Below are 23,244 nucleotides of genomic sequence, written 5' to 3'. Positions count from 1 at the left end.
ACATTTTTGAAAGGAACTAAATTACATAGAATTTTTTTTTAATCAAGCACAGCAAACTGACATGTTTTGACACTGAGTTCAACTTTATTGGCATGACATGGTGTTAATATATGCAAATGACCACAATCATTCTATTAAATTTGACAAACATTTATGCAATGCCTAATTCATGCAAGGCATTGTGCTAGTGCTTTGGACATAATTTTTAAAATGAAATAGTTACTGCATTCAAGGAATTTGCAATCTACTGAGCATAAGGAATATATGTCTTTGTGTCTCCTACAAGAGGTGTGTGTGTGTGTGCATGTGTGTCCCTGCATGAATGCAATATTCCCTAGACATTAGGGGTATGGTGTTTAGATATGGAGGGGACTTAAGAGATGTCTAGTCCAACTTCCTATATACTTAAGAAATGGTGAATAATTGAATGAATGAATGAATAAGTGATTGAAAGTTGTATGAATGAATACATACCCCTGGATGAACCTCCTAAAGAAGAGGGGCCATATTAGAGAACGATTTTGTAAGGCTTTAGTATGATAGAAAAAGCATTAGTTTTGTTTGTTTTTTAATTCTGAAAACATGGGCTTGAATTTTGTTGGTAAATTATATACATTATCCCTCTAAACCTTGATTTTCCTCATCTGAAAAAGAGATAATAAAATTTATACTACCTATCTCACAAAGTTGTAATGAAGAAAATGTTTTGTAGATCTTATAGAAATATAGAAATATGAGTTGTTATCATTGTATTCCCAAGATCCCTTAATGAACATAGTGTTGCCTTCTAAAGGGTCAAGAAATTACTTTTCTTCCTATCAATAAACAGTACTCCCTGAATTCATATTCCCACAGTGATAGCAACTTCCCTACATTTTAGGTAAAGTGTCAGGAAAAGCAAACTAGGAGAAAATTGTGACATAGATAAAGTTTATCTTTTGTCTCCATTATGAACTTACTGTATCTCTCCCACATTGGGTAACCAGTCTCATTATATTGGCCCCTGGCTGCACAACTATACTCAAGACCTCTTCCTCTACCCTTTTCCTTCTGTGTTATCTATCTTGTGTTCTATTTCCTCATTAGAAATGTTCTTTTTTTTTTTTTTGTGAGGCAATTGGGGTTAAGTGACTTGCCCAGGGTCACACAGCTAGTAAGTGTTAAGTGTCTGAGGCCGGATTTGAACTCAGGTACTCCTGACTCCAGGGCTGGTGCTCTATCCACTGTGCCACCTAGCCGCCCCAGAAATGTTCTTCTTAACTAGTGGCTTAGTATATTAACTTACTCCGAAGTTCCTATATTTTAAACTAGCACAATGTAAGCTTCTTGGGATAAGCATTATCTCATTTTAATATTTGTATTTCCAGCTCCTTCACAGTGCCTGGATCATAGTAGGTGATTAATAAATGCATACTGTTTATTCAAGATTCATTGTCAAAAGAGATCATTATCTTAATCCCCAAACCCAAAGTTCTAATGGTAAGAGTTTCACAGAACAGTGGAACATAAGAGCTAGGAGGGATCTTAGAAACCCCTTTCATTTTCCAGATGAGTAAATTGAGTTTCAGAGATGTTAGGTGATTTAATTAAGGTCACACAGCTTATAAATCATAAAGCAGGGATTAGAACCAGGACTACAATCATAAGTGCTCTTCCTTCTAGGTCATTCTACTTAAGAGAATATGGTGAAATGGGGGGAATAAGACTAATATAAGAAGAGGAGACCAAAGGACTTTCTTCCCATCTGTCAAATCAGGAAAGCCTATTTTTCTTTTTACTTTATTTAAAGCAAATCTTCTTCCCCAGAACACAGGAGAAGGTATTAAAATCCTTACTCCTGTAGGGATGCCTACATCCTTTGGCATTAGTAAAAAAAAAATTCCAATCTTACAATGATGGAGAAAATCACAATCAGCTATACATATAATAAGAGGGTGTGGTATTCTAATACTAGTGCAGGCAACTGAGACACTCAGAGGTGGCACTTGGTCAGTATCTAATGGGAAGAACCAAGATCTTTATTGTAACATCTATCTTTGAACAAGATGAAAACTTGCTCAAACTTGCTTCAAGTTTCTCTATGGTCTGACCCAAACCTACCTTTCTAGATTTACCTTCCACTACTTTTCAACTTGAACTCTTTGGAAGGTAGCAATCTTTGAAAACTCTGTACCTAATCACAAAAAAAAAAAAAGGGACCAACAATGAGGTGCTAAATAAACTATGAAATAAAAAGGCCAAAACAGGTGATCTCATTAGGAGATACATATTAGTCCACTGAATGAATGAGAAAAAAACCAACAGGATAGATGGAAGAATGATAGATCATGACCTAAAGTAATCTTTAAAAATCAGTTCACTGGGGGTAGCTAGGTGGCACAGTGGATAGAGCACTGGCCCTGGATTCAGGAGGACCTGAATTCAAATCCAGCCTCAGACACTTGACACTTACTAGCTGTGTGACCCTGGGCAAGTCACATAACCCTCATTGTCCCCACAAAAAAATAAATAAATGAATGGATGAACAAATAAATAAATAAATGAAAATAAACAAAAATAAAAATCAGTTCACTGAATATAGTTAACAACCTCAAAAAGATACTAGTTCATAATGGGATGAGCAGAAGAAACGTGGAATTGTAAAAAGAGAAGCTATAGGAAGCTACATTGACCAAGGGAAACGAAAACTTTATAAAGATATATAGAGGAGAAAAGAAATAGCTGCCACAAAGAAAGGGTCCAGGACTATAGTAGTGATGTTGAATAGATCAATAGGGAATAAAGTGTGTCAGGAAAGAAGCTGATATATAGAGGCATGGCTCCTGGACTACAGATCCCCAAAGGGTAATACTGTATCTACTTTCTCCCATCTCCTTCATGGGAGCGTGCAGCCTTTTCCTCTGGGCATTGGGGCAGGGGAGAGAGGCTGATCAGTATTTAAATTTCTTTGTTTCATTTTTTTGTGTCTTTTATAAACAATGGTTTAGCACCCAGAATCTGTTAATTGGGTATACTTATTAGAAATAAAATTGGGATAAAGCAATTGAGGAGCAAACATTTCCAGAAGAGAAAAAGAGATATAACTCTTAGGTGCTTTGCCAGAAGTGCTATCTCCGGCTAGGGTTTTAGAGTTAGCAGCAAGATAACGAGGGTTATAAATCATTTGATACAAATTTCCCAGAGTGAAAATGTAGTAGTATTTGGGGCAATGAGAAAGTAGTAGTGGGAGGGAAAAACAGGAAACGGGACAACCCAGATCACCACACCATCCCTTTTCCACTGCTGCAACTATATTCACGATCACCTCAAACATATCGCTCATATTTTGGTCTTTACTGTGCTTCCCCCCCCTTTCATATCACCCATCCCCATACACAATTTTCCTTTTCCTTTCCATCCCTCCCAATCCTAGTTATTTTTCAAGCCTACTTCAAAGCTCACGTTCTCACTTGAAGCTTTTCTTTTACTCCTTAATAGATAGTAGTAATCTCCTCCTCTTTTGAACAGGCAGAATGTTTATCATTCTACCATTTATTTGATACCTTTCACTCACAGTCTGATATTGCTAATTATCCTTCTGTGCATACATGCCCATTACTCCAACTAGAGCCTAAGCTACTTGATGAGGAGACAAAACAGCCTTCTTTATACTCTCTATAGCATGTAACAAAAGGACTATATAAGGTCTACATAAATATTTCTTGACCAGAAAGACAGCAAAGTGTAATGGAATGTCTTAGATACAAAAGAGTCCCTCTTTTGGTACTTTTATATAACCATGGAAAAGTTGCTTAGTCACCCTGTGCCTCAGTTTATTCATCTGTAAAATAGGAATATAATATGTCTAAGACATGCCTACATCGTGGGATTGTTGTGAGGAAAGTGCTTAGTAATAGAAACGTGAACCACTCAGTTTCTGTGGTAGCAAAGAAATTGGGGAATAGATAAACAACATGTGGTACCTGAACCTAAGAGGAATATTACTGTGCTATAAGAAAGAACAAACATGATGAATATGAAGAAACATGAAGAAATTAAAATGAATTGATGCAAAATGAAGTAAAACAAGAAAATCACATATACAATAACTACAGCAATGTAAATTGAAAGAACCACAACAAAAAATTGAAAATTAATATTGTAAAATTACAAAGAAAAGGCATGGACCCCAAAGAACAGAAAGGAGAAGACATCTCATTCTATTCCAGTACAGAGGTGGGGAGACCAAGAGTATAGAATATCATATTTTTGAAAATATATTAATATTCAAAATTTTAAACCATATAAATAATTGTAAAGCTTTTAGCAAATAGTAAACACTATGTTGTTGTTGTTATTATTATTACTTGGTTTAATTCAATTATTTAATTTCTACATCCTTTTTTTCTTTCTTTTAAAAATTTTTTGTTATAAGAGATGGCTATCAGGGAGGTGGACGGGGAAGGCTATAGGGAAATCTAGGTCATGTAAAAGCAAAAGATATCAATAAAATCTATTTTAAAAGGAAACCGAGCTGCTATTATTAGTAGTATTGGAGGGCTAAATGAGATCAAAATGTTCTGGAACCTTCTATACTAGGACCTACTGCTCTCCCAGGGAACTTCACCTTGGGATATAGAGTTATTGTCAGATATGACCTCTTTCCTCCATTGAATGTCATTTTATCCTTAAAATTCTATGAAATGAAATGTTCTCCTTCTCCCCTACCTGCCTGCCCAGGATTGCTTAAAACTAGTCTGGTGTACTTATGCTTAAAGCATTTGATTATGTGATTTGAAATTTTGTCATTTAAGGTGGGAACTGAGAACACGGAAGGGAAATAAAAATGAGTTAATACTTTTGCATCAACAAGGTGCACACAGACACATATGAGATTTTTTTGTTTGTTTTCTTTTAAAGAAGTTCAATACCCAGGGCAAATACTGCTTTATTAGTGAAGCTATTAAAATGTAATTTCTCCAGCAAAGTTAGAGAATGGGGTTTCTGACCTCAGAGGGTGAGTGGGTGCATTATAAGTGTTTAATGAATCACATTTAAATTCTTGTTCACAAGTCACCCTTTACCTTGGATTCTGTTGCAAGAGGCCTGACAACTTACTTCATGACCAAGAAAATTCCTGGAAAGCCAACCAGCTGGGACTGAAAATTTCATAGACCTAAGTCTTATAGGAATTAGAGCTTGAAGGGGCTTTAGAGAGAATCTAATCCAATCCACACATTTTACAGATGGTGGACCTGAGACCCAGAGAGATCAGATGAATTGCTCAGGCCACGTAGTAGGTAGGAAGCAGCACAATTAAGAGTCAGACCCAGGTCCTTTGTCATGTTTCCAAATTTCGTGTGCCCTCCAATGACTCTGGCTGCCTCATTTCTGGGTAGTCAATAAAATCAAGTCATTTCTTTATTTCCACCTAGGATAGACCTCTGTCTATTTACATTTTCTCAGTCCTTTGTTTATCTACCTTTTATTAGTCTCTTTACTCTCCTCTCAATCCCCCATGGAATTAAAGGAGCTCAAACTTTCTCTTTGGTTTTCTTGTGCCATTCCCAATACATAAGAATTTATTCTTCCTCTCCATCTATCCTAACCCTAGCAATCCTTCAAAGCCCAGGGTAGATTTGATTAAAGAAATTTCAAGAATCAGCTATGGTTGGGGGAGACTATGAAATCACTCATATGAGCATGACCTACTGTGGGGATGCCCCTGGTTACTAGACAGCTCTACAACAGGCATTTTCATGATGGCAAAATGATAGGCTTCTTAACACTCACATAGTATTGCTAATTTAAAAAAAGTAGATGAGAAAAAAGAATTTCCAGTTTTCAGATGACAAAACAGAGGGTCATAGAGTAACATAGAGGGGCAATTTTGTAACTTATTCCTCATTTGTGGTTGAGTTCCATGAGTTCTGTAATCAGGAGATCTTTCCTAGGCTATGAAGGTAATGTGAAAGATGGATTTGGGAGTCAGAATGATCTGGGTTAGAATCCTACCTCTAACACCAGCTGTGTGACTATAGGCAAGTCACTTAACTTTTAGGAGCTTCAGTTCTTTATCTCTAAAATGAGGCTCCTAATATCTGTACAGACAGCTATCTCACAGACAGCTCAAAGCTTTTGCAAACCTCAGAGTGCTATGTAAATGTCAGCTAGACATTCATGAATGGCAGAGATTGTGAGCTGGTGTCCTCAATAACTGTGGATTTTGCCCCTTGCAAGTCAGTATCCAAGATCAATCCATAATGTTGTCATTTTTATCAAATAGCCTGTGATTTGATTGAAGTAACTGAGGGGGTCAATGAGAAGCAGGAGGGACGATGGGATACACCATGCTCATGGTGAGCTAATAGGGATGCTGGCCATGATACATTCTCTTATGACATGCCTGGGGTAGTTTTAATGAAAGAATGCCCAAAAATTTCCTAAAATTCAATTTCCTGCTTCCAAATCTAAAACAAAACTTTCTCTTCCCCTCAGCTCCCCTCCAGTGAAGAGCAGAACTCTTCACTAATCCCTGCACCCCCGTTTGAAATCTGATTTGTTCAATTTTAAACAATGCCTTGCTGTATTAACACTGGTTATCCCTAAATATGTCATTTCCAGAAAGGCTGAAAAGTAATTAAATGTACTTGGCTCCAGTCTCTGCTTTTGTTTTGTGTGTGTGTGTGTGTGTGTGTGTGTGTGTGTGTATGTGTGTGTGTGTGTGGTGTTTTGTATGGGGAGAAATCCATATTTAATTGCTAGTCCTTTTCATGTGAAATGGGTTGTATGAAAGTCAATGAAGATTAATTCCTATGTTCTCCTTAGGGGGAGTGCATGGGCAGGGGAGGGGGGCTTGGGGGGATGGTGTTGGGGAAAATGAATTCAATTTACCTAAAAGTCCACTTACTGACCTCCCCTAGGAGAAAAGATGGCACCAAAGAATCATTATCCCCACCAACAGCAGGATTTATAGACAGGTCGGAGGATACCAGATGAAATGAAGCAGCTTCAAGGAGAACATTTATCATATTTGTTCTCTAGATGCAGCAAATGCTGGAGGCAGTTATTTCCATAAAAGATTACATCATCAGAGAAATGCAACTGGAAATTTAACTGAGAACCACCCCATGGCCCCATCCTGCTGTGCTTTGGTCCAGTACTGAGCTGTCAAATGGAATTTGATTCATTGAGGAAGATAGAAAGACTAATTAGGGGAGTGAGTAGGAGACCATGCACCTCTAGAAGCAAGAGGAGTATGAGTTGGATAATTGAATAATACAAGTAGAACTCTGAACATCAGAAAAAGTTGTTTTGCAGAATCAAGTGTCTGAAGCAAATATGCCCATTAGTACAATTCCTCCATCTACATCACATGCCCACATGGGATCATTTTGGGACTCTCTGTCTTAGGTAGGCTCTTTCAGATCAGTTGGAAAACTCTTTACTAACGAGTCTCATTATTTTTAGGGTTGTGGCCATTAGGGGGTGGCCAGACTGCAAATAAGAAAACCAATACCTGGGATACCTCTTATTAAGTATCTTTAGAAAGGAGACAAGCCCATCAAAATGTGAGGCCTGGTTGCCAGATACTTAGATCATTTATATAATAGACATATTTTTTTCAACAACAAACATTTATTTTATTTTCCAGTTACATGTAAGGGTAGTTTTCAACATTCATTTTCATAAGATTTAGAGTTCCAAATTTTTCTCCCTCCCTTTACTCCCCCCTCCACAAGATCGCAACCAGGTTATATATGTACAATCCACAAGTGTTCTTTTTATCAGTTCTTTCTATAGGGATGCATAGTAAGCTTCCTCATTAGTTCTTTGGGATTGTCTTGGATCATTGCACTGCTGAGAGTAGTTAAGTCATTCACAATTGCTCATTGAACAATACTGCTATCACTATGCACAATGTCTTCCCAGTTCTGCTCACTTCACTATACACTGATGTTCATTAGTCTTTCCAGGTTTTTCTGGGATCATCCTGTTTGTCATTTCCTGTAGCACAAGACCATTCCACTACAATCATATAGCACAGGTTTTTCCATCCTTCTTCAATTGATGGACATTCCCTTGATTCTCAATTCTTAGCCTCTACCAAGAGTTGCTATGAATATTTTTTGTACAATTTTTCCCCCTTTTCTCTTTTTCATGATTACTATTGTTAACTATTTCCCTTCCATCCTATTCCCTTCCCCATGATATTTATTCTATGATCCATCTTCTTTCATCTTATCACTCTTCAAAAGGGATTTGCTTCTGTCTGTCCCCTCCCCCACTCTGCCCTTCCTTCTTTTGCCCCTCTCTCTTTATCCCCTTCCCCTCCTATTTTCTTGCAGGGTTAGAGAGATTACTCCACCCAATTGATTGTGTACATTCCCTCCTTGAGCCAATTCTAATGAGGTTGAGGTCTTTGAGCCAATTCTGATGAGTGTTGGGCTCATTTACTGCCCAGATTAAATAGATTACTCCACCCAGTTGGGTGTGTCTGTTAGTCTCTCCTTGAGGCAGCTCTGATGAGTTTAAGGTCTTTGAGCCTTTTCTGATGAGTGTAAAATTCATTTACTGCCCTGCTCCTCTCCCATCTCTTCCCCCACTCCATAAGCCTTTTCCTGTTTCTTTCATGTAGGATTTCACCTCTGCCCTTTCCCCTCCCCCAGTGAATTCCTTTCACCCCTCAATTTAACCCTAAAGATGTCATCATCTAGCTAAGTGACACAGTGGACAAAGCATTACCCCTGGACCCAGGGGGATCCCAGCTAAAACCCAACCCCAGACACAAGACAGTCACCCACTGTAAGACCCCAGGTATGTCCCCCAGCTCCATTTTTTTATGCTTCTCTAGGGTCTTGTGTTTGAAAGTCAAATTTGCCATTCAGTTCAGGTCTTTTCATCACAAATATCTGAAAGTCTTCCTTTTCATTAAAGTCCCATTTTTTCCACTGAAAGATTATGCTGAGTTTTGCTGGGTAGGTGATTCTTGGTTGTAATTCCATTTCCTTTGCCCTCTGGAATATCATATTCCATGCTCTCCGGTCCTTTGATGTAGAAGCAGCTAGATCTTGTGCTGTCCTGACTGGGGCTCCACAGTACTTGAATTCTTTCTTTTTGGCAGCTTGCAATATTTTCTCTTTGACCTGAGAGCTCTGGAATTTGGCTATAATATTCCTAGGAGTTTACCTTTTGGGATATCTTTCTGGAGGTGATTGGTGGATTCTTTCAATTTCTATTTTAGCTTCTTCTTCTAGAATTTCAGGGCAATTTTCCCTGAGAATATCTTGGAAGATGGTGTCTAAGCTCTTTCCTTGATCATGGTTTTCAGGTAGACCAATAATTTTCAAATTATCTCTCCTGGACCTACTTACCAGGTCAGCAGTTTTTCCCAGAAGATATTTCACATTGCCCTCTATTTTTTTTATTTATTTGGATTTGCTTTATTGTGTCTTGGTTTCTCATAAAGTCACTGGCTTCCATTTGTTCAATCCTCATTCTTAGGCAATTATTTTCATCAGAGAGCTTTTGTACCTCCTTTTCCATTTGGCCAATTTGACTTTTCAAGCTGTTGACCTTTTTCTTATGTCTTTCCTGCATCACCCTCATTTCTCTTTCCATTTTTTCCTCTACTCTCTAACTTGATCTTCAAAGTCCTTTTTGAGCACCTCTATGGCCTGAGACCAATTCATATTTTTCTTGGAAGCTTTAGATATAGGGGCCCTGATGTTGACATCTTCCTCTGAGGGTGCCCCTTGGTCTTCCTTGTTACTGAAGAAACTTTCTATGGTCCTCACCTTTCTCTGTCGGCTCATCTTGCCTTTTTTAAACTTGACTTTTAGCTCCTTAAAGTGGGGCACTGTTTCCAAGCTGCAGTATCCCAAGCTTAAGAAGTCCCAGGTGGTATGATTTAAGGAGAATCAGGTTCTTCACTCACATGCCTATTCCCTGGTCCTTAGATGACCCCAGACCAACTTGCTAATCAACCAGCTTTGTGTGTTGTGGTTGTTAGATCTGAAGAGCCTGTGCCCCTCTCCCACCTGGGCCACTTCTACTCAAGTCTACCACCTGGTTTTCAGTAGGAGTGTAAAATCCAAGTTCTGCCTTAGCACCAGCATAGACCCCTGTAGTCTACCCCCTTCCCAGTGCTCAGCCCACTCACCAGACTGTGAGCTTAGTTCCAGACAACACTGGTGCTTGAGCTGATTCAGAGGCTCTGGGGGTCTGCTTCTCTGGTGAGGCCTTCCTGGGGCTGGATCTGTGTCTGGGTGACTGTGGGGTTGGGCTTGACTCCTGTATTAACACAGCAGCTCCCTCCTTCTGACCTTCCAAGCCATTCCTAGGAAGTTAGAAGATGATTTCAGCACATTCTTCTGTGAGTTTTGCTGCTCCGGGCATTTTCCTATGGCGTTATTTGGATGTTTTTTGGAGCGATTGTGTCATGAGTTCGGGAGCTCACTGCCTTTCCTCCACCATCTAATGGACATATTTAAAAAAGTTAAATTAAATTAACAATGAACTGGGTCTGCAAAGATATCTTTTTCCTAAATAATATTAGTAATAATAATGATAGCATTCATATAATGCTATAAGTTTTACAAGGCTCTTTATATATGTTAATTCACCATCACAGCAACCCGTTGGAGTATCATTGTCATAATTTTACAGGCAAGGAAACTGAGACTTAGGGACAGTGATTTGTCCAAGGTCAGATGGGTAGTCTGAGGCCAGATTCTCCCCCTCCAGAACCTAGCCCAATGCCCTGCATGCAAACATACATTACATAACTGTTAGTCCTTTTGTTTTGTCATTGAATGAGATAGTTTCTTCTAGAAAAGGCTCTGCTCCAATCTTTACCCCAGTTCTTCTCCTCCTTCCCCATGCATAGCAGTCCAGATAAGATTCATACCTGATTTTGCTTAAAAAAAAAATTGAAGGGAGTCTGGGGTGAAAATTTTTTTTAATGACAAAGTGAACACCACCAAACAGTTCCTGCTCCTTGAAGCTTTCCCTTATTGCCCACCCCCAACTCCTGGTGATTTCAACTAATCTCCTAGGCCAGGCATTCGAGTCCTTCCACTTATAGATGACACCTTAGACTTGGTATAATAATAATCAAAATAATTATATTTACTATCATCATTACAATAAGCTTTCATCCTGTCATTCATCTTCTACCTGGAGCTCTTGGGATGTTTTTTTGAGGATGGTCGAACCCTATCCCCTTCTGGCTCAAGCATGCTGAAGTCTTTAAGCATTGAGGTGCTGCCTGAGTTGTTACATAATGCTCTTGTATTCTCCAAACTACTTCTTCTGTATACTTTCAAAATGGACCCAATACACATTTATATAGAAACCTAGACCACTTTGGCTTCTGGGAGGGTTAACCTGTGTATTCATTTACCTGTTTTTTAATAGAAATTTTTACTTTTCTGGGAATCATCTGCAATTCTAAGATTTTCTGAGAATGAACAAAAGTGGAAAGGAGAGGGAGTATAATAGGAATACATCTAAGAGTATCATGTTTCCTCTCCTGCCACAGAAATCCATATATATGTGTGTATGTATATACATACATACAATTGTATGTGCACACACACATAAAGTACACACATGTGTGGATATGTGTCTAGTTTGCACATGCACGTGTATATATGATGCACGTGTGTACATGCATATACACACATAGGCATACATACATGCATATATACATTGCTCTTTAAATGTTACAAAAGATTTTCCTCACAACCCTGTGAGACATGTCACTATTTTGGGATGGGGAAAGGCTAATTCATTATACCCAGGAAGTAGCTCTGCCAAGGTGAGTAGAAGTCATTATTCCCCCTCCCCTTTTCTGATATCTTCTCAGTAGTAAAATATTGTGTTACCTTTGGTAAAGAAATGGTCACACACACACACACATTTATGTACCTTTGGTTCCATTTTTAATAATAACACAACTAGCATTTATAAAGACCTACTACGTGTCAAGCACTGTGCTAGCTCCTGGAGGTACAAGTAGAAAGAATAAAGTGATTCCTCTTTGCAAGGAGCTGATACTCAGAATGATATATGTTGCACAGCCATCTGGTGCTGGGAAGGTCAAGACATAGCTGTCTTTGGTCCCCAGTTATGATCTAATTCAGTTCCCCAGGGGACGTGTGTACTAGCCCTATGGAGTTGCCTGTAAGTATGTGGCCCCTTGTCCATGAATAAAGGTAATGAATTTCTAATTGTTCATCTATATTCTTTAATACTTTTGGGGGGTCCAATGTGTGACCTTCACTTCTTATTTACTTCGTTGGACTTTCTGGGGAGGGGACAAGCTATCTTCTCTTATTTCCTCCTTTTGGATCTCTGTTTGGATATCTTTTTTTTTTTTTTTTTTTTGGTGAGGCAATTGGGGTTAAGTGACTTGCCCAGGGTCACACAGCTAGTAAGTGTTAAGTGTCTGAGGCCAGATTTGAACTCAGGTACTCCTGACTCCAGGGCCGGTGCTCTATCCACTGCGCCACCTAGCTGCCCCGTTTGGATATCTTTTAACCCTTTAAATTTTCAATTCCTTCCTTGCAGGATGGTCCCTTGGCATATATACTAGGCTTGCAGGGCCTCAGAAAATTTTTTTTATCTTATACAGATAAAGGATGGAGCCCTTTCAGAACTATAGCTAGAACAGTTCCAAGCAAGAAGAAGCTTGGCAGATATATACACAGATTTTACAACCTCCCCAAACTGGGATTTTGCTCTTGTGATTAAGTCAAGTCAACACATACATATTAAGAGGTCAGGCACTGTGCTAAGTGCTGGGGATCCAAAGAAAGGAAAAAGATAATCCCCACTTTCAGGGAAATAACAATCAAATGGTAGAGACAACATGCAAACCACTATCTGCAAACGAGAAATATACAACATAAATTGAAAATAATTTCAGGGAAAAGGCACCAGAATTAAGAGGGATCTGGAAAAGGGTCATGCAGAGGGTGGGATTTTGGCCGAAGAGTTGAAGGAAGGTCGAGATGAGAAGGGATAGAGTGCTAGATATGGGGGACGGCTACTGACAATGCATGGAGTTGGGAGAGGAAGTGTCTTACAAGCAACGGCAAGGTCAGTGTCACTGGATCATAGAGAATATGAAAAAGGGTAAGGTGTAAACAGACTGGAAAGATAGGAGTCAGGTTGTGATGTTTGAAAACCAAACAGGATATTATATTTGAATCTAGAGGTAATAGAGAACTGCTGGAGTTTATTGAATGGATGACATGGTTAGACCTGAGCTCTAGGAAAATCAGTTTGACAGCTGAGTGGAGGATGGATTGTAACGAGGAGAGACTTAAGCAGAGAGGCCAGCCATAAGACTATTACAATAGTCCAGGCATGAGGGGATGAGGACCCACACTAGGGTGGGGCCAGTGTCAGTGGAGAGAAGGGATTTTATACAAGAGATGTTACAAAGGTATAATTGATAGAACTTGACAATAGATTATATATTGGAGGTAAGAGAGAGTGAGGAGTTGAAGAAAACAGCTAGGTTGTAAACCTAGATGACTGGTGACCTTGACAGTAATAGGGAAATTAGGAAGAGGAAATGTTTGGGATAGGGGAAGGGATAATTTGGCTTTGGACATGTTAAATTTGAGCTGCCCAGTAGGCAATAGAAGATTAGAACTGAAGATAGAGGTAAGGGTGAAAATCATCTGCATAAAGATGATAATTGAATTCAGGGGAGCCAATAATGTCACCAATATCATGATGGGAGGGGAGAGGAGGGAAGGCTCAGGGTAGAGCCCTAAGTGATATCCATGGTTAGTGGATGTAACCTGGATGAAGATCCACCAAGTGAGACTGAGAAGGAGAAGACAGGAAGGCTTTCATAATTTCTGTGGGGAATGGAGTGTTTTTCCAGTAAAGTATATGCTTGGCTCATCTACAGTTATCTGGTAACTCATATAATTATACAGCATATTCATGTAGTTATGTGGTAAAGTATTCAAACCTTGCATGTTTCTGAGTCATGGTTTCCTTTTGTGTATTAATGAATCACCCCAATTTAAAGAATATCATCATTCCCCCTCCTTTTTTTACAATTGAGAAAGCTGGGGCTCCATTACTATGTGTTACAGGGGAAAGAGGGACACTTGTGTGGCACGATGGATAGAGCACTGAGCTTGGAATCAGAAAGACTCATCTTCATGAGCTCAAATCTGGCCTCAGACATTTAATAGTGTGATGCTGTGCGAGTCACTCATCCCTGTGTGCCTCAGTTCCCTAATCTGTAAAACGAGCTGGAGAAGGGAATGGCAAGCCATTCCAGTATCTTTGTGACTAAATCCCCAGGAAAGGTTACAAAGAATCATACATGACTGAAATGACTCAACAGCAACATGATGGAAAGAGTGCTAGATTTAGAATTAGGGGACATGGGTTCAAATCCTGGCTCTGACACTTATAAACCTGTTTGATGGGGCAGCTAGGTGGTGCAGTGGATAGAGCATTGGTCCTGGACTCTGGAGGATCTGAGTTCAAATCTGGCCTCAGACACTTAACACTTACTAGCTGTGTGACCCTGGGCAAGTCACTTAACCCCAATTGCCTCACCAAAAAAACCAAACCAAACCAAACCAAAACAAAACAACAACAACAAAAAAAAACCTGTTTGACTATAACAAATTATTTAATCTCTCTGTGACTCAGTTTCCTTATCTGTAATATAAGGGGGGCAGACTGTATGACCTTGAATTTGGTCCCTTGAAGCTCTAAATCTCCCATGTTCTGATCCTAAAATTTGCCCAGGTTCACCTGAATTAGTACCTTTCAATCCCATATCTTTCTAGATTCTGAGACTAACCTTCTTTATCCACTTCAACATGTTGTGATTACATTTGTTCCCAATTTTCTTATATGACCGCTTATTTTACATGGTTTGCTTCCTCTATCATCCTTAACTAGTAATTTAGAATAGAATGTGCTGTGCTTTGGACCAAGCTTTCACACTTGATATCACCTGGGGTTCTGCAGTATCTTTGGAATAGCTGTTGCTTTTGGTCTCAGGTCGATTTCAGAGCCCAGTGCTTTAGGCAATACCTCTTCTCTCTTTGTCCTCAGTCAGGACCTTGAACAATTATTGGCTGGCTGTCCCTATATCCACAACATAGTCTATAAATAATGTTGAGTATAAAAGAGGTTTCAGTGCTGCCTGGGATAGTACTTATTATATGGTAAAGAAACTATAGCGAGGCAAGACAATTTCAGTTTTTTAATCACACTGCTTCCCATTTCCCTTGATTGCTTCTGTTCTGCCTGATAGTCAAGCAAGTTAAAAACATAAATGGAATAGCTACAATAAAGCCTCAAGTGGGAACCCAAGGAATTGGAAAAAATGGGGAGGCAGCTGGATTGGGTTTGGTTTGGAAGAGCAGGACATGAAGGAGAAGAAAGGGACAAACTCTGTCTGCAGCAATGACTATGTAAGATCCTTGAAGGCAGGAATGCTTTTCACTTTTGTTTTCTTTTAAAAATAGTGTAGGGGCAGCTAGATGGCACAGTGGATAAGCACCGGCCCTGGATTCAGGAGTACCTGAGTTCAAATCCGGCCTCAGACACTTGACAGTTACTAGCTGTGTGACCGTGGGCAAGTCACTTAACCCCCATCGCCCCACAAAATCAATCAATCAATCAATATCAATAACAAAAAAAATAGTGTAGAAATGGAGAGGAGAGGACAGGAGCAGAGAAGGAGAGGAAGGAAGAGAGTTTCAAATTGCACTGGAATTTACCATATTTTAAGTGGAGTTAAGCACAATAAATCCTGGTCTAATTTGCACCCCTCTCTCTCTCCTTTCCTGCCTTTCTCTCCTCTCCCATTCCACAAATTTTTTAATTTTATTTTTAAATTTTTTTTCATTCCACAAATTTTTAAAGTGACAAAAGGAAAACAACTTGAGAAATATACCTTTGGATGGATTTTCATCTTTTTTTATTGAATGCACACAGTAGATATTAGTGAAGTTTAAATCTAGGTCAGACTAGAACCAAAAATATCCTTAAATACTCTTGAGCAAGTACATCTGAATTCAACCAATATATCACTTATTCAAAGTCCTTGGGAAGAACTATAGCCCTATACAATATATACCTATATTTTACATATACTATATAATATATAGCCATGTGGTACAATGAGGTGGTTATTCTATTTCCCCTCCTGCTTGAAGTCTCTCACCACTCCAGTACAGCCTACACACTGCTGCTAGCTTGATTTTCATTAAGCCCTCTCTGAACATGTGACTCAACTACTCCATCAATTTTCATGGCTCCCTATTGCCCCTAGAATCAAATATAGACTTCTCTTTTTAGCTTTTAAAGCCCTTCAGAACTTGGCTCCAATCCATCTCACTTCCTTAAATGGATACTAGTATCCCCCTTGGACCTTGCAGCCCAGCCAAACCATCCATCTCTCTTCTTCCATGTCCTATGTCTATGCTTTTGCACTGGTCATAACCCTTTCCCTTCCACCTTATAGAATCACCTTCTATACAAAGTCTTTCCTGATTTTTCCCAACTTTAGATATGCCCTCCCAAATTCTTTATAATTAACCACTTTATGCTTATTTGCAGTTTATTATCTTTCTATTGATGCTGTTAACATACTTATTGCCTCCTGCATCAAAATATAAACTAATTTAGAATAAAGATTGTGCCATTCTTTGAATATATAACCCTAGCACCCATTATAGTGCCTAGAACATTGTAAGTATTTAATCAGTGCTTGTCGATTGATTGTTCTAGCTTGGAAGCAAGAACTAGTTAACTGTAACTCAACAATTCAGTGAGAACCACTAAGCAAATATTACTAGACTATGAGAAATTTCTAGGAAGTAAGCCAATCTCCCCTCCATCCTTTCTTCTCTCAGCCCTTGAAAAGATTATAAGTAAAGCCATAACAAGGGTGAAGTGATCAAAATTATGCCCCAGGGTGCTAGCATGGGATGAAAGGGGGAGGTTCATGTTTCCTCCCTATGGCAATCTTGGCACTATTGTTCCTTTTCCTAGTGGTTCTTGGCTGTCCTATGCCACCTGGCATGACTGTAACTTTTTCACCCTTAGTTGCCACCCCAACTCCAGGTTTTCATTACAATGATATCTCTTGGGCTTTACCTCATTTTCAATATGCAAGGGGGCACGGCCAGGAGAACAACCAGAAAGCAATTCCAAGACAAGTTGTTTGGGGATACTTCAGGAAAAACAAAAGTGTCTCTGGTGGAGAAGACATGGGCATACTGGGTTTTCAATATGTGTCTATAAGTTCCCTAGGTGTGAAATCCAATCCCCTAAAATACATCTCTTCTCTTTCTCCATAGCCACTCCATTTTTATGTGCTCTCTATGTCCTCCCTCTCTCCCTTTCCCTCTGTTTTTCTTTCTTCCTGTGTTAGCAAACTGACTGCTGCCATAAGCTCTGTGTTCTAGGGGTGGAGAAGGTGATGGAAAAGGTCAGTCTTCAGTGCTTTTGTTAACTGGCCAACAGATGTCCTAGAGTTTTAATAGAGCAATTTAAAATCCTTGTTAACTTAGTTTCTCTCTGTTTCAAAAATATTTCTATTTGTCCTTTTCATTACTGTGTTATAGACATTTAGGGTGCACTGCTTTTGGCCTTTTAAAAAAGATGAACTTTTGTACTCTGAAAATGTAATGAAAACAGAAAATGCCAATAGATTTATCCTGCAATCAGCCATGAGAATTAGTCAGAGCCAGCATGCCCTAGGCTGAAAAAAAAAATCAGTGGTATTATGTAGACAAGAATAAGACATTAAACCTACAGGAATTCAGACCTTTACCACATTTTCCTCATCAACTTTGTGGTTTAATTTTTTCTTTTTGTTTAATAAGTGGTCAACTCCAATACTACATTGGAGCTCCTGAGATACCAGTAAAATTAAAGGAAGGCTTTCTGTAGGTTGGGTGGATCTATTAAAGAGGATAAGCTCTTGCAGAATGACAAAGAGACAAAGACAGCCTTGTTATCAAGAAAACAAAACAAAATCTTCTTAACAATTATTGTTGTTCAGTCATGTCCAACTATTCATGACCCATGGGCACCCCAACATTGTCAATGGGGTTTTCTTGGCAAAGATCCTGGAATGGTTTGCCATTTTTCTTCCCTTAATTAAAGCCATAAAAATATAAAATAAATTATCTCAGTAGATGATGGATTCTTTTTCATTAGAGGTCTTTAAGCAAAGTCTGAAAGAAAATTGCTAATTGAGGCTAAGGCCAGCAAGAATCCCTAGAGGAATTAAATAAAAAGATAAGTGGTAGAGGAAAAAGTGGGAAAGGAAATGAGAATGTTGCAAGAAAATTATGAAAAGAGAATTAACATAAATACTGAAGAAAATAACACTTTAAAAAACAAAATTGATCTAATGGTAAAAAAGAAAGGCACAAAAATAAGGTCTTTAAAGAAAATAACTTCTTTAAAGGCAGAATAGGCCACAGTGAAAAAGAGGAACAAAAGTTCATTGAAGAAAAGTACTTCTTTAAAGGAGAATAGACCAAATTGGAGAAGAGGAACAAAAATTCATTGAAGGAAAGAATTCCTTAAAAAGTAGAATTGACTAAGTGAAAAGGAGGTACAAAAGCTCATTGAAGAAAATTATTCCTTAAATTTACAATTGGGTAAGTGGAAGCTAATGGATCCATCTTACTTCATAAAACAATAAAATAAGTCAAAAGAGTAGAAAAATTGAAGAAAATGTGCAATATCTCACTGGAAAAAAAACTGACTGGTAAAATAGATCAAGGAGAGATAATTTAAGAATTATGGGAATACCTGAAAGCCACAATCAAAGAAAGAGACTAGACATCATATTTCAAGAAGCTGTAAGAGAAAATTGTTCTTATATCTTAGGTCCAGAGGGTAAAATAGAAATCAGAAAATCTACTGATCACTTTCTGCAAGAGATTCCCCAAATGAAAACTTTCAGTAATATTATAGTAAAATTTCAGAGGTCCCCAGTCAAAGAGAAAAAATGTCAAGCATCCAGGGAAAAAAAAAGGTAAAATATCATGGAGTCACAGTCAGGATCACACAAGATTTAGCAGCTTTCACATTAAAAGAGTAGTGGGCTTGGAATATGATATTCTAGAATGTGGAGGAGCTATGATTGCAACCAAGAATAATTTACTCAGGAAAGCTGAGTGTAATCCTTCAGGGGGAAAATAGATATGGTAATGAAATAGAGAAATTTCAAGAATTCCTAATTTAAAAAATACCAGAGATTAATAGAAAATTTGACATTTAAACAAAAGATTCAAGAGAAGCATAAAAAGGGTAATCATAGGGAACTAATTAAAGTTAAACTATTTACATTTCTATAAGGGAAGATGATACATGTAACTCCTAAGAACTTCATCATTATTAGGACAGTTGAAAGGAATTTACATAGGCAGAAGGCATGAGTGTGAGTGAATTATGTTGGAATAATCTCCAAAAATAATGAAGAGGTGAAAAAGAGGGAGAGGTAGAATGGGGCAAATTTTCTCACATAAAGGAGGTGTGCAAGGAGAGCTTTTATAGAGGAGAGAAAATGAGGAGATTGGGTGGTAACAGGAAATGCTTGAATCTCATTCTCATCAGAATTGCTTCAAAAAGGGAATATATATATATATACACACACACATATATATATACATATATATACACACACACACATACATACATATACACATATATATGTATGTATGTATATATGTATATGTATATACACACACATATATTTGCATACATATATATGTATACACACATACATATATACACACACACTCAGGGATGTATAGAAATGTAATTTACTCAGTAAGGAAGTAGGAGGGGAAGGGCATAATAAAGGGAGGTGTGTCAAAAAAGAGGACAGATTAAAGGAGGCACTAGTTAGAAGCAAAATAGACTTTTGAGGAGAGAGAGAGAATGTGCAAAAGAAAATGGGAAGGAAGTAAATAGTGAGTAGTCATAACTGTGAATATGAATGGGATGAGCTCACCCATAATGTGAAAGCAGAAAGCAGAATGAATTAGAAACAAGAATCCAACAATAGGTTGTTTATAAGAATCACAGTTGAAAGAGAAAGACACATGGAGTTGAAATAAAGTACTGGAGCAGAATCTAATATGCTTAAGCTGAAGTAAAAAAGGTAGGGGTAGCAATTATGAGAGCTAATCAGGGAAAATACATCATGATAAAAAGGTACCATAGATAATTAATAATATAAAAAACTTCTATAGCAAGTTTCTCTAGTAAAGGCCTTATTTCTCAAATATATACTGAGTACAGAACCAAGTCAAATTTATAAAAATAAGAGCCATTCCCAAATTGATAAATAGTGAAAGTACATAAACAGGCAGTTATCAGAAGAAACCAAAGCTATCTACAATCATATGAAAAAAAAATTCTCTAAATCAGGGTTTCTTAAACTTTTTCCATTTGTGACCCCTTTTTGCTCAAGAAATTTTTATGTGATCCCAGGTATATAGGTATATAAAATAGGTATACATAACCTTTTACTCCTGCCAAATTTTTTGTAACACCCACATTCAGTTATGCAACCACATATGGGATCACAACCCACAGTTTAAGAAGCTTTGCTCTAAATCACTATTTTTAGAGTAATGGAAATTAAAACAACTATGAAGTACCACCTCACACCTGTCAGAAATGACAAATACTGAAAGGGATGAGGAAAAAAAAATAGCTTCATTAATGAACTGCTGGTTGTCTGACCATTATGGAGAATAATATGAAACTATGCCTAAATGGCCATAAAATTATGCATACCCTTTTACCCAGCAATGTGAGTACTAGATCTGCATTCCAAAGAAATCAAAGAAAAAGGAAAAGGACCTATATGTACAAAAATATTTATAGCAGCTCTTTTTGTGGCAGCAAAGAATTGGAAATTGAAGGGATGCTCTTCAACTGGGAAATAGATGAACAAGTCATGGCATATGATTGTGATGAAGTACCATTGTGCTATAAGAAATGATGATGGGAGTGGTTCCAGAGAAAAACAATAACATTAGGAAGACCTATATGAACAGCAGCAAAGTGAAGGAAGAAGAAAATGGGGGATCATCATGCACAATAACATCAATGCTGTAATAATGATCAACTACTCAAATCCATACAGTGGTCCAACACAATTTTGAAGGACTCATGATGAAAAAGTGCTTTCCACTTCCATAGAGAAAATTGATGAACTCTAAAGGGAAAGTGAGGTATAATTTTCTCACTTAATTTTTCTTGCTTTTTAAAAAAAATATGGCTAATATGAAAATATTTTTTGCATTATTTTACATGCATAATTGATATTACTTTGCTTACCTTCTCACTGGGTAGTGTAAGGGTAAGAGGGAGAGAGAGAGAATTTGGAACTCAAAATTTAAAAGGAAAAATGTTAAAATTAAATAAATTAGAATTTTAAAAAATCTTTATTTGTATCTTTAAAATGTTTCCTTCATTTCAAAATATATTTAGATAGATCACCTTCATTCCAATTATAACCCTTCTTTTACTTAGCAAGCTATCACTTGTAATAGAAAGAAAGAGAGAAAAAGTGAAGAAAAGAAAGAAATGTAGAAGGAAAGAAAAAATGATGGAAAAAGAGGATTGGAGGGAAAAGGAAGTAAAAAGAAAGAGAGGAAGAAATGGTTCAGCATAACCAAACATATTAACTGTGCCTGACTGTGTATGTGAAATGCTAAACCCACAGTCCCCTACTTCTAGAAAGAAATTCATTGTTTTAACTCTTTTCTGAGATAAAGCTTGGTCAATGTAGTTATACAGTGTGTTTTGAACAGATCACTTTAAATGTATATGTCAGGACTTTTTTTAGACAATAATAAAAGAATGTTTGCATAGTTAGGTGGTACAGTGAATAGAGTGACAAGCCTGGAGTCAGGAAGATTCATCTTCATGAGTTCAAATCTGGTCTCAGATACTGTGTGACCCTGTGCAAGTTATTTAACCCTGTTTGCTTCAGTTTCCTGATATGTAAAATGAGTTGAAGAAAATGGCAAACCACTCCAGTATCTTTGGCAAGAAAACCCCAAATGATGTCACAAAGAGTCAGAAATTACTAAAAAAACAACAAAAAGAACATTGATTCATCACTAATATGAGATAACTACTATCAACAATAGATCCATAAAGTACTGATGAAAATATGTTATATTGAGCCCCCCTCCCAAATCTGGGATTTGAAATATAATCATCATGCATTCGAAATATTTGGAGGCTTGGGAGGCACTTATTCCCAGACATTAATGATAGATAATATTGCATGTACAACATATAGGGAAGCCTAGTTTCAATAGCATATGGAAGCTTGATGAGCCTTCTAGCATGAATGACTTCAGGGCTGGTACTGATTGATGAAGACTCTTTTAGTTTATGGAGGAGACAGAAGGACTAATGATTCTGGAGAGACTCAGCCAGGACTGAGTTTTCATACAAAAGGTTTGAGTAGATGATCTCCTTCTCTTCTTTGGTGACTTTGAACCTTTGGGTCAGGAAGAAGTGGCAAGCTCTTCCACCCAGCCACCATGGGTCCATGAGTGAATAGTATTTCTTTTCTTTTGTGTTTATTCTTTCCTGATCTTAAGTGAATGAGTACCCTGAGACAGGAGGAACCAGGTGACCTATGAGATGGGAAGATGGAAAAAGTCATCAAAGTTATAGGAGTCTTCCAGCACCAAAGTCAGTAGCCACAGCAGCTGAGAGGTATGAAGAACCACTGCAGTATTAAGTAATCTGTTTGATCCAGCTCAGCAATGGATTGATTGGTTGATTAGCTGATATATGCCACACTCTGCAAGGAGTCAGATTAGCTGAGAAAGAGTGGGCCCTTCCCCTAAAAAAATTTTGTAGGGACTCTATAAAGGGAGAAATGGACTCTCAGGATCAGGGGTGGCAAGATACTTTTTCAGTTCCATGTATCCCCTACCTTACTTTTGTGCTTTAAGCTTAAGCCCACTCCCCTATTGAGCAACTATGATTATGAAGAGGCAATATAGCATGTCCTTAGTTTGGGAGATGTTTTCATAATTTCTGTCCTGGCCATACTTTCTCAGAAAATATCTTCTTATAAAGCTAACTGATATGAACTGGTCTATCAGTATTGGAAAACACATTGGATAGGGGCTCATGAGCAACAATGCTAGAATAACCCACATCCTCAGAACTGGAGCGGGGAAATAAGCAACTGCCCTCTAGGTCTAG

This window comes from Dromiciops gliroides, chromosome 3, assembly GCF_019393635.1.
Source record: "Dromiciops gliroides isolate mDroGli1 chromosome 3, mDroGli1.pri, whole genome shotgun sequence".
NCBI classification, from domain to species: domain Eukaryota; kingdom Metazoa; phylum Chordata; class Mammalia; order Microbiotheria; family Microbiotheriidae; genus Dromiciops; species Dromiciops gliroides.
This window is presented reverse-complemented; position numbering follows the sequence as displayed.